This window comes from Caloenas nicobarica, chromosome 8 (assembly GCF_036013445.1).
Source record: "Caloenas nicobarica isolate bCalNic1 chromosome 8, bCalNic1.hap1, whole genome shotgun sequence".
Classification (NCBI taxonomy): Eukaryota; Metazoa; Chordata; class Aves; order Columbiformes; family Columbidae; genus Caloenas; species Caloenas nicobarica.
In genome coordinates this window covers 13,911,207-13,924,543 of record NC_088252.1, presented here as the reverse complement: position 1 = coordinate 13,924,543, position 13,337 = coordinate 13,911,207, and positions in this window count along the sequence as shown.

Below are 13,337 nucleotides of genomic sequence, written 5' to 3'. Positions count from 1 at the left end.
AAATGCTGCTGGTAGAGTCAAAACATCCAATCGGCAACTTCTGGTCAGCAAACCACTGGTTTTATTAAAAGATAAATGCTTATACATAACAAATAAGTATATGTAATCTTCCTTAAGTCTTAATTTGTGGACACACTGCTTGGTGCCACATTTCAAATAATAATAATAGATGCTGATAGATGAACTGATTTTTTTTTTTCTGGATATAAACTCTAAACTCACTAGCCAAACAAGTTTGGTCTTATTTACATGTTGGTACTCTTTTTTTCATCTAACAATATTTAGTCTGTAACTTATTAAGTCACTAACAAATCCAAATATAAACAAATATATTGAATTATTGTTTATTTTCTACATTGCTTATTTCTCAAGGTTTCTCATTTGCTCAGTTATACAGAAACAGCTTGATCCTTCTAAATAGGAATGGAATATTTTAATCTTTACTAGATAAACCCATCATTTTAAAGTACAAAGAATCTTTTAAATAGTTTAACTAATACGCTTTTCTAAGAACACTAGAGTGTTCTTAAAGCAATTGACATTGCAAATCCATAAACAAATAAATAAATCTGCTGTTTCTAAGCAGATCAGTAAGCTTGTTCTGAGTTACATAAAAGTTGCTATTATTTCTGGTTTCACTGGTATTCATTGGAGACTTTGGGGGTTTCTGAGGGATAAAGGAGGGTGGAAACTGCCTTTTTATACAACGTGGCTGTAATTTGGTTTCACAGATGTACAAATTTTGCTAAAAGAAACAGACTGAAAGGAAGATGCAACTGACTCAATTTGGAAGACTGGAAAGTGAAAAAAAAACCTTGGAAGACTTGGTAAGTAAAAGCAAAGCAGGTGTAGGGAAATGCAAAATAAAGTAGAAGCTGCACTACAATTATTGTACTACATTTCCTGTTTTTCTAGAGTTGCCCTCTTCTGACTAAGTTTCAAAACAAACTACAGTAGTTTTCCTGTGAAGACTTCATTATATATGACAATGTCATTCATCAAAGATTCCAATGACTGGAATGAAAACACAGAGCATCAGTGGAGTGCAGGTGTGTGGAGTTCTCTGATGTACAGCAGGTTAGTTCAGTTGCAGAGGGTTGCTCTGCAGTAGCTTAGCAATAAGATCTCAGTTTGCTCTAACAGACTGTCATTCTAACTGTTACCTATTATTGCTGGCTCCATATATGGATTCTTTTTACATCTCCCATAACAATGTTGTGTTGGAGTTATGCATGGACCTTTAATGTGATTTGACATAATATATTCCCAGTGTTTTCAGAGACATCGAGAGGCTTCATGGAAGTCACAGACCATATGGCTACAGAGATGTCTTACACAACTTTAAGTTATCTAGTATATCGATTTGAAAGAAGACTTGACTAGATCCAGGCCTTTTCTCTCCATAACGAGAAAGCAAGCAACCACCCAGAATTTAAACAATTTAGAATGAAAAGGTAATCCAGCAGCTCTATGTAAAGGTTCAATAACAGACTCTGGCTTACTTGGACACTTGACTCTGAGCTCTTCTATTTCAAACTGCAGAACCATCAGCTGTCCAAAATGACAGCTATCTCAAAATCCTTGCAGATACTGAAAAATAGTCTGGGGTATCCTTTTTTTTTTTTTTTTTTAAATTGTCTAGAGACTCATTCCCACATTCACAGAATCACTTTGCCACTTTCAAAATAGGGATCCTTGTCACTTTAACCAGGCAAGTCTGAAAGATGTGCTGGGAAGAACAATTCTAAGTTCTGCACCTTTATAATCAAGAGTTTCTGTTCACACTTCTATTACACACATCAGAGTGAGTGCATACACACAGCTCAGGAGCCTGTGTCGCAGGAATGGCTGCAGTGGGCATGCCTGAGATTTCTGAATATTTTGCCTTTTTATGTCAGAGGGTATCCACAGATTGGGGGCAAACATGCAGTATCCTTAGACAACTTTCACATTTGATCTTTTGGCAGAAAAGATAACATATTGAAGAAACCTGGATATATGGCTGGGCTGTGTAAACTGGCTGTCCAGCCAACCATCTGTCCCAGTTGTCTTGGAGACCAAGAGGGAGCGACACTGTTTGCTGTTGTCTGAGGACATGTAGCACAACCTCTATTCTGTATTCCACCTTCTGCAGATTTAAAATCTATTTTACTATGTTGTACCATTTACTGTACGGCAAAATGAAATTAGTATTGTGGTTCTGGAAAAAGAACACCTAAGAGGTGGTTTAGGTTAATCTATCATATGAGAAGTGGGAGGGAGTGTCCTTCTTTAACCAATAAACAATTGCAGTAAATAGGTGGTTTAACTGTCTATGTACAATACTAATTTCTGCTTAGAATGCAAGCAAAATGAAAAAAGAGCAGCAAGGTTACGTTTTTTATAGATAATCATCAAATTTTTGAGTTGAATTTCATGCACATAACACACTGTACATGCTGCAGCATAATGCAGAAATATTGGCTCTGTAGAATTTTTGCCTTGAGTAATTTGGCATTTTTACTCAATTTCTTCTTCCTTTTGATTGCCGTCTTAAGTATTACATGCTTTGAACAGCTGAATAATGTTACAAGTTATTTTGCTGAATCAACGTCCTAGCAAATGTGCTTTATCATCGTGATACACACATTGGCTGATTATAGCACTGAACTTGAATACCAAAAGCAGCAAAAGTATTTTTAAGTTCTTTTTTCTCTTTCCTCACATCTTTAAGTATAGATTAAGGATGGTCATTATTTTTGTCCTTTAAAGTCAACATCTATTTTCATTCTGATTTCGGGCAGTATGTTCTTTATATTGGTGTACCAATAAGGTCACGGTGCTTATGTTATTGTGTGAAGTCTGTTCAATTTGCTCATGGAAATTCTGGAATTTCTCAACTAAAACAATGATTTGTTTTCATTGTCAAACTTTACACAATAGTTTTACCATAAACACATAAGATCTTTTCTTTCACTGCAAAATTTTGGTACTTTTATGTGTAACTAGATTTTGTTCAATTAATTCTATGTATAGGTACTATATAGCATTTCATATATCTGTTTATTTAAATGTTTCATTGCTTCATGTGGATTTTCAGGTTTGTCTGCTGCGAGGATTTAGGGGTTTTTTTTCTTTTTTTTTTTTTTCCTTTCTTCCTGTATACCACTCAATGATCAGCCTGCAAGTTTTATTTTATAGTAATCAGAATTTTCATGGCATGGGAATTGTGGGCCCCTGAAAGTTATTCTTCTTTTTGTATTATTTTATATAAGTATGAGCCTGATAAGACTGCACCGAATTTGATAAGAGATCATTGATTGCACATTGGTTTGGACTTCTAATGAGTTGACGTTACTGATTTCAAAGGATTATTTACAAGTAATTATTCAGGTTGGAAGAAAGGAACTGAAAGCCAACCCTCTAATTTATTTAATCATGGTCATTCAGTGGTGACTGTTCATCTGTTAATAAAGTCATCTTATTGTAAACAGTTGAAATGTGTAATACAGGAAACTCCATGAATGCTACTGGCAACTTTCACATTCTTCTTAACTAAAGTCGCTATTATTATAAATGAATCTCTAAGTGATTATGGGAATGCATTGCTATGGTAACTGTGATCCACAACAGCAGCTGCTTGCTTTTCCTTGCTGTTGCATAGATACGCTAAAGATTACAATGTCTCTTATTTCAATTTTAATGTGTTTAACCTGAAAAAAAAGACATCAGCATTTCAAAAGCTACATATCTAATGTCAAATGAAGCCAATCTATGAGTTAGGTATATTTCGTCTTTCAATTTCAGTCTTAGAGTTGTTGAAGATCAGCTAAAACCTGAGCTTGAATGTGATTTTGTGCCATGAGAAATTACTGCAGAAAAGGGTAACACAACAAAATCCCTTTCATACTATTTTGTCAAATTCAAAAGATGAGAAGATTTTCCAATAATTAGTTTCAGAAAATGTCTTCATTATCAATACTTATCAATTTTTATAGTAATCACAGTCAACAGTTGTGAAGAAGTTTTCCTCCCTTGCCAGCCTTTGCAGGAAGAATTTTTTTTTTTTTCAATGTCCTGTATTCTAAGGACTAAAATCTAGTCAGTTGTCCTCCGGTTCTACGCTGTACTCTGTTTTCCATTTTCAGAGATGTCTTTGGAGCTAAGCTATGCCATTCTGCTATGCTATTTAGATACTTCCTAAACAGCCTGTCTCTTGGTCCAGCAGGCAGAGGAAGAACAAAGTGTGTTCCTTATGTCAGTAACAGTAAAATAATCCCATTAATCTCATGAACAATCTTGTGAGAGAAGTATTTTATGTTATCCCTGCTTTAAAGATGAGGAAAATATAACACAGAAAGATTACAAGTCCGGTTGAAATCTCAAGTATTACTTATGGAAGTAGAATATTACTTGGCATAGAGAAGGGTCAAAAGAATTAGAATCCTGCATTACAGTTCACCATGCTATATCTGCTATATCAAAAATGTAAACTAGGGCTGGAAAAGGTTCAGAGAAGAGCTGAGGGGTGATCAAAAAAATAACTTCCTTACTAGGAGCAATTTAGTAAACTAGGACTGTTAGGTTTGAGAAAAAGATATCATGGAGGGATATGATAGAAATACAAGATGGTGAGTGTAATGGAAAGGCTGCATATGTCTCAGATTTTTGTCTTTTCTACTGCAAGAACTACAAGTACCAATTAAAAAACCCACAAATTAAGCTATTTCGATCCTGTTTCAGAGCAATAAAATGAGTGCTGCAACAGCAAAGGTGACTGCAGATGCTCAAAGTTTATATTGGTTCTAAGGAAGACTGGGCAGGCCCACAAAAGAGCAGCACATTGAGGCTGAGTACACAGAAACTGTATTTGACTTTTGAAGTCCCTGATCGGAAAAGGATTGCTCAGGTGCGAAAAGTCTGCAAAAATATTAGGCAAAATTATATGTCCATGCTATTCCTACTGCTTCCTAGGCACCCACTTCATGGAGATATTAATAGTTAATGGCAAGATGTTGGTCTACATGGGTATTTGGTTTGGCCCAGTAGGCTTGTCCTTAAATGTCCATAGCCTGTGAACAGCATTGCCTTTCAAAATATGAAACAACAGTAAGGTGTTTAGTCTTGCTATATTTGGTTTTCAGACATGAAACAAATGCAAATATTTGAAAGTTGTTGGCAGATCAAGTGTTTGACAGTAGGTCCATTATTATTCTGTTTGTAAAACATTGCATTTTTAAACGATTGATCTTCAGTATAAACTGAAGGGCTTAAACACTTGCTTTCATGTCCATTTATTGACATATCTTTTAAAAACCTAATTGAGTTTCCTCCCACTGGGATGAATCTTCTAAAGTATGTAGTTCTCCTAACTGCATTTGTTAACTTTCAAGAGTAGGGAAAATAATATGAAATCACTGGCTCATTAAAATTAAGTCATACTGGAAGAAACAAAGAAACAGTTGTTGACACTGGAAATACTTCCCACAGTAATGAAATGTACAACTTAGAAATCGCTGCCACAAAGGACACTACTTTTTTAATAGCTTGGTATTTTTCCTGTTCCTTCATGAACACAGCTTAAGGTGTGTTCATACCAGCCCTGCAGCCCCCGCCAGATACCAAAACTTTGCCACTTAAACGCAATACAAAAATCTTGGAGGAAATTAAATATTTTGAATATGCTATACTTGCCAAAAAATCTTAAAGCACCACCGGGCAGATGAGTAACTATTCAAAAGGAAAAAAAAGAATGAAATAAATTTTACTGTCATACAACGTATGTGCTAGAACTGTTAATGACAACTAATGAGAATGGTAGTAATGAGAAATATAAAACTAAATTCTAAACTATGATAACAGGAATTAAGCTTAAGTAAGGAGAATAAAATATGAAGAATAATGACAGAACATATGGTATGGCAGTGAAACAGTAGAGCACAGGTAGGAGTTGGTAAGTAAGTTCAGGCCTTAGCATCTCAAAATCTTAAAAGGTTGCCATGTCATCTAACAATGGAGACATATTTTGCTAGCAAAAATACGTATGTGCTTGAAGTTCTGCTGTGTTCAGAAGGGCTGAGCATCCTTTCAAGCTTTAGTCCCTTCAGAATTGAAAACAACAGTAAGCAATCCTTTGCCAGTGTCACCTGAGTGGCTTCATTCAATAGGATGAAGGACACATCTACCAGACGTATCACATCAATCAGTCATAGCTACATAGCTGCTATCCCATCTTTGCATTGTACAGAGCCTAACAAAGGATTTTTGATTCCACTTTTGAGGGTCAAGAGCTGAAAAGCAATATGAATGATCCCCTGTAGTGGTGCCCTTTGTAAATACGGTCACAACACCACAAAGACCATCCTTTGGAGTCTACCACATTGAAAAGTCTGGGAACTCGAAACTTTGTTGAGAAATAAATAACAAATTACTGTCTAGTTGGTATAATTTAAAAGCCAGTTCTAACCCGTTTTTGCTTCAGCCAACAGTCTTGCATATAGAAAACCATACAGTGCTTACCCTGCTTTGCAGATGAACACTGTAACAAGGCCTACGTGTTTGCAGACCTCAGAATTAAGATGGCTAGAATAAGGAGCGTCACGGTTAATCATGCCGCAGACTTTCAGTAAAGTCTGTTTTGTCCACACAACTGTGGTTTATATAGATCACAGCCACAGCAAATTCAGTTTAAGTAGTCCAGAAGGATATGTTTCTTTTATCATAAGAAACACACCTAAGTAAAAAAGTATTGCTGTTCTGCTTAGTAAGGTGGCTACAAACCTAAGAAAGACAAAAATGAATGAAAAGGAAGAAGAGAATTAGAAGAAAAAAATAAAAAATCATCACCAACAGCAAAACCCAAACACTCGTAAAAAAATTGAGAGAAAAAACCCCATAAAAATAATTTAAAAATTCATTAAGAGAGAAATGGGTTTAACCACTTGATAATTAAGGTCTGCTCATTCATCTGTTAACAGACAGCTAATTAAAATCCTCTAGTTGCAGAAAGTTAATAGGCAAAGATACCAAAAAGGGGGAAAGTATTGAATTTGTATCTTTAAAAATAGGGAGCAAAACCACAGCCATTGTTGGAGCTGGAATGGTCAGGAAAACCTTGGGAGATTAATATCTTGAAAGTATGTGTAGAATCCAAATGAAGAATTTCAGCCAAGATTTAAATTCAGTGATATTAGAAATGATCTTTTCTTTCTGGAAGTCTTATTATGGTGGCCCACAGCACATTTATGACTTTTAACATGTATTTGTCTACAGAAGCAATATTCAGTTTTGGCTTGTATAACTAGAAATATTTTTTAAATGGACCTCAAAAGTGTTACACGAGCATAGTTCATTCTTGGATAACATGTATACAGTAGCATATTCAAAATAAGCAAGAGTGTTAAGATGTACTCTTACATAAATAGAAACAGTAGTCTATGAGTGGAAAAACTGGCATATGGATCAAATTATAGACCTATCGTAGTGGGAAGAACAAGAGAAATGAGTAAGCTTAGATTCACTAGTGACAACACAGATCTAAAGAAAAAAATAGCCACAGATAGACAAAGAAAAAATTATTTTAATTCACATATAGTAAATGGGAACTAGAGGATTAGGAATATAACAGACAGAAAAGTTATTGACTTTTTAAATATGAATTTGGGAACATAAATTAAACAATAGTAAAAAAAGGCATAGCAAAACGATACACAGAATTTTGACATATCTATTCATCACCTTAGTCCTATGACAATGAGCAAGATGTAATCACCTGTGTTCAAATACAGGTTTGGCATGCAAATGCACCATAATCAGAACTCCCATTAAAATCATTTTAGTTACTACACTTTAAATATTACAACTAGAAAGTATAAACTTAACCCCAAGCTAGTGGAAATGAATATACTTCAGTCTGGCTTTGCCTGCAGGATAACAGTGTGCAGAGGTGGAGGTTGGTTTCTTTTTTTCTACTCATTAATTCACTGCATGATCTAGACTTTCATTAACTGGAAAAGGTCTAGAGATCTAAGACAAACAAATGCCTTTTAAAAAGCCATTATTCACTTATTGTTTAACTGCTTACTAAAATAAAAAAGAAAGGAAAACTGCTCTACAAGGTGAAACATTTGGACAACAATGAAGACAGCATTGCCAGTAATATATATTTTGAAGGTTTTGTCCTAATAAATACTTTTTTTGTTTGTTTGCACTTTAAAGCACTCAAAAAGATCTAAGTTTAAGGCCAAACCTTTTCTATTTACCTGCCTCCTCTTCAGGAGACAGCTAGATCTCCAGTTTGATTTCATACATTGTATTAGCCTTGAACATTTGCCAGGCTCCAAGGCAGCTTAAAAATGCTCATGGTGGTACTCTAGTTACAAACAGTGAGAAAAAAAAGTTAACGAGGTGCCCCACATTGCTTAGAAAGCAACAGTATGGCTGATTGTTTAAAATTAAAGCACTGGAAGAAATGAGGGGATACAATTAAGGTAGAACTTCTTATTTCATTTTTGTTTATTTCAAATTTGATTTTCACTGGTTTTCATTGATAAATGAGTAGTTTACAGGAATAAATAGTAATGACTGGTTTGACAGATGGCCTGCATTTTTTTAACTGGGTTCCCTAAAAGACCATAATTTGTTGCTGGTTACATAGCTAGAAAACGTTCATTCATAGATTCTGAAGTCTTTAATTTTAACTATCTTGGGTTCAACAAAGTTTTGCTGAATCCAAGGTAGGGCACTCTCAGAACTCTACCATGATAGTAATAGACAGTGTGAGCATCTTTCCCTGTTAAGAGATAAAGTGATGAAGAGCATGCACCCAAGTGCGCATACCCAGCCATGAGGGTTCTCAAGCAGTTCACCTGTGAGTGCACTACCTGATGTTTTGTACGTTAATGACAGAACCTGAAAGTAACTGAAAGGTTGGTGCTCACTGGCCACACTCTGTTAGGAGACAACATGCGCTGAAGACTGAAGTGGTTTATCCAGGGATGTTTAGAGATCAGTTACAGAGTAGCCTGATTTTGTGTCTGAAGTTTTAAGTTCAAGATGCAATCTGAAAATATATGGTTTCTAGCATGTAACCATGAAAAATAATAGAGCTGTATTTTGTAATTTGCAATCCAAAGAAAATTGTAGGTGTCTGAGGTCATAGGATTGAGAAGCAATATTAGAGAGTGATATTTTATTAAAATGGCATGTCTTTCAAGTTCACAAATGATTCACATTTCAGAGCGAGTTTTGCAGTAGTCCTTATCAATCACCAATACGTCTCATATGAAGAAAATGGCCTCACCAAGTCAAAACATTAATAGTTTCATCCTCTGATTCTGAATCAGTTCCTACAGAGACAAAGTCACTTAAATTACTTGCTTTCTGTATTTTACTCCAGCTGACAATCTGCTGGTTATAATGCAAGAACACAAGGGCTCAAATAGCTTTTCCCGACATGGTGTGCCATCTGGCACAAAGCAGTCTTACGGAGGCTGCTTCCCTGCTCTGCTTTTGCAGATCTAGTGATGGCATAATTGTAAGCCCTGTCAGTTTTCAGTAGCGAAGTTAGCTTAATGCAATCTATCTGTAGGTATCAAAACCATCATCACCAGATGCAAATGTTTCATGGTCCCAACTTAAAGACATAATTATATTTCCATACAGAAAAATTCTCCCAACATTAGAAGTACATTTGAAATTGTAATTGTACCAGGATTAAAACAAGAAGTAGGGAATTATATGTGTGACTGGTTGGTATATTGGTGCTTAATGGAAAAGCATATTAGGTTGCAAATGAGTTATTTCACTGTTATGGGGCCAAATGGTGATCTCATTTCCTCGGATGCAAGAGATGAGAATCTGCTTTTAATAAGTGAAGCAGTAACAGGATGAACCATCATGCAGTAGTGCTGCTTAAGTGTTCCCAAGCCACACTATCAGTACATCTCACTACTGAGGCAAGGATGCGTGTCTTTGTAACTTTGATTTCACAACATTCTGAATGATACTAGAATGTATGCTAAGGTTGCGATGCTGCACAGATGGTAACTGGCATCAAATTACTCTCTCATTTGTGACCCAACTCAGAACTCAACCGTAAGTCTCCAGCAGGGACAGGACAGTAAACCAACTCACAGTGACTGTTTTTTTTCTTTCAATGAAATTTTTAAAGGTCTGGTTAAATGCCACTGTTACTGATGAAAATCTTGTTTCCTAGACATTAATGCTACAAGGGAAAAAAAAGACTGCAGAGTTTACATTAAGAGCACCATGTATTCAGATATGCTGAATAGCCAGGTCTTTGGTTCTGAAAAATACCTTTTAACACAAAGATTCCATCGTTTTTTTCCACATTGGCACTAAATGGTGTTGATTTCACCTTCCTCAGTACACGATTCAGTGTTCAAGTTAAAAGAAGGCTCTCTTTTATCCTACTTATGATATAATATTTCTCAGTGGAGTCAATATACATTTCACACTGTAGAGGTACACACAAAAATTGTGTACACTCACATTTAACAACCATAATTTTGGACTCCTACAGTTCAACTGAAGCAGTACAAAACACTTCTGAAAAATTAAAGAAAGCTATTACATGTGTTTCCAAGTTACCTACTCTGTCTTAAACTGAAGCAAAGGAAATTGTTACTGGAGATTTACGGGACAAATAAGAACATCACCCAAAGCATTGACTATAGCATGGGATTTTCTAGTTTCCCAGAAGATTCAAAACATATGTCATAGTTTTGCAGAAGTGACAAGTACCATATCTGAAGAGAGATTTTTTTGGTATGCCACAGTAATCCTTTACTGTTTAGGCTGCATGACTGGCAAGATTCCAGCTTTCTGTTATTCTGCGGTTTTAGAAATGCTGTTGTCCATGGAAACCTCTATCCACTGGAGGAAATAACTTAAAAATGGAGGCCCACGAGTTTCACTCCATACTTTAGTGCAGAGGGAAGACAATAAAGACAATAGTCTTCTATAAATGGGACTGAAATGGAGGGCAGACTTCAAAGAAAAGATGTGTCTTCTGTATAGCTATTGGCAGCTTTTCTTCAACAGCATATCCAAATAAAAGATTTTGTGTGGTGGAATCAAAATATTAAGCCTCTGTGTAGCTGGATGTCTTCCTTTAGGAAAATGCCTGAATTACTTGGTAATTCGTAATAACACCAAACACCTGTATAGTAATTATTCAGGGATCCCAAAATCATTCAGAAACATGAGTAAAGTAAATCTTACAACATATAAATGGCAACATCTTTACAGGAAGTTCATGGCAAAGTAAGGCGAGGAATTCACATGTCCCATCTCTTAGATCTGGACTTTAGAAGAAGCAGGCTTCATCAATTCTACATTTTTTAGTTAGCAATTTTGACTTTGTCATACTAAGAAGATCCATTTCTGAAAAAGAGAGCATCATAGCCCTGAGATGGTCATGCTAGGTTCGAAGAGGAAACAAAAACCGCAAAGGAGGTTTTGAGAAGTGGCTTCCTAAAATCATTGTGCTTTGGGGCAGTATTTACTCTCAGTTTACAGGATCCATACATTTGAATGACGCTGCCTTCTCACAAAGCACTAGTCTCAGTATTGAGGGCTTTGAATTTTTCCTTGATTCTACATATTAACTGAGCTTGCCTGTCCTTCCTATATGAGTTTTCTTACAAGACCAAATGACTGTCCTGGGGGAAACAGTTTCTGCCTTTTCATGAAAGATGGATGGGGCCTATTCCTAGTTTCTTTGTAGATGTACTGCCATGAGCTGTAACAATTGTCCAATGTCTCAAGAAGACAGAAAAATGCGGTGACTTGTTCAAAAAAGTAGTTTTATTTCACAAGCCCTTTTACATTTTTCTTCAAGATTTCTGAATCACTGGCTGGTTTTTTGGTTGGGTTTTTTTTTTCCCTGAGCAGATCATGTGAAAAGGAGTGGGAGAAAAAAAAAGGAATCCTACTTACAAAACCCAACATTTTTAAGTATTATTTAAGAAATAAATCTCCTTTTCCCCATTAAATAACACTCTATTGACTTCTATTTGCTTTGCAACAGACACTCAAGTAATGGTATTCCTAGCAACTCCTCCTTACTGATATGAATCCTGGAAACAAAATCCATTATTTACAGTACTTTTGAAAAATGTTATCTCACATGAAGATGTTTGGACAATTTAAAGTAATTGCAATTCTTCCGTAGGACAAAGCATATACTCTATTTAATCACTTTAGCGAGTATTTTCAGAAATAGAGGCCTCAAGTGTCTAAATTCATATGTAAAAATCTGAAATGGGATTTATTTTTCTAATGAAACCAAGTAGAATGGCAGAACACAAGTAACAAACAGTGAATTGCTTGTTTTTACGGCAATATCACCTTTATGAACTGCAAAACAAGTATGTCTGCATTAGATTTAGATTGCACAGAAAAAAAAAAATGCCAAGCACAAGCAGAATTACAATAATTTATGCCTGAGCAGATGACTAATCAGGCTAACTCTAGATTTTATTTTGTTTAAAATACAGGGTGTTTCAAGAAGATGGACCCAATTTCAAAGCAGTAGTGATTTCAAACTGGGTCTGTCTTTTTGAAACACTCTGTACATTGTTTATCTGGCTGGCTATCCTTATGGTTCCTCCCATCTTTTTCAAATGAGTGATAAATTTGAGGATTGTCTTGAAAAGGTTCTTTTGATATCAAAATTTGCACTATTTTACTTTACAAAATTATAATTTTAATAGAAATTTTAAAAATGTTAAGGAAGGATATATGCATTTGCCAGTTCCCATTTGGTATGCAAATATTCCCCTATTTGCCTACTATGACTGCAATTCAGTTTAAGGTGTGCTCTTATCATATCTTTTAAAATGCCATGTATCTTTTGAAATATCACATGGAAAGTTACGTGACCCACTTCTTTCTAAAAAAGAGCAGTACAGTAAAAGGCATTTCTTAGCATACAATATTCCATTCTGGCATTATGCTGAATGACATTTATTAGTCAGTAACTTTAAATAATATATTAAAACATTTTTACTAACTTTTTCTTTAAAAGTCTAGCTCTTCTGTGAGATGTGAATTATTCAATTCCATGGAACTGATTTCTATGGGGGCTTTAGGAGGAGACTTTGAAATCTGAATTCTCATTGGGAAAATGCAACCCATTGTGTTATCAGAATACTAACATACTCTCACTTTTCTTCTACCATCTTAAGACATGAAAAATACCTATCATTATAAAACATTAGAATACCCAAATTCCAAATATTTAATGGGTTTTTTTGAAATGCATAATTCCTAGATAAAGGAACAACTCATGAAAGTAATGGTTTTTTTCAGTTTTACTTCTTTTAAAACCACTA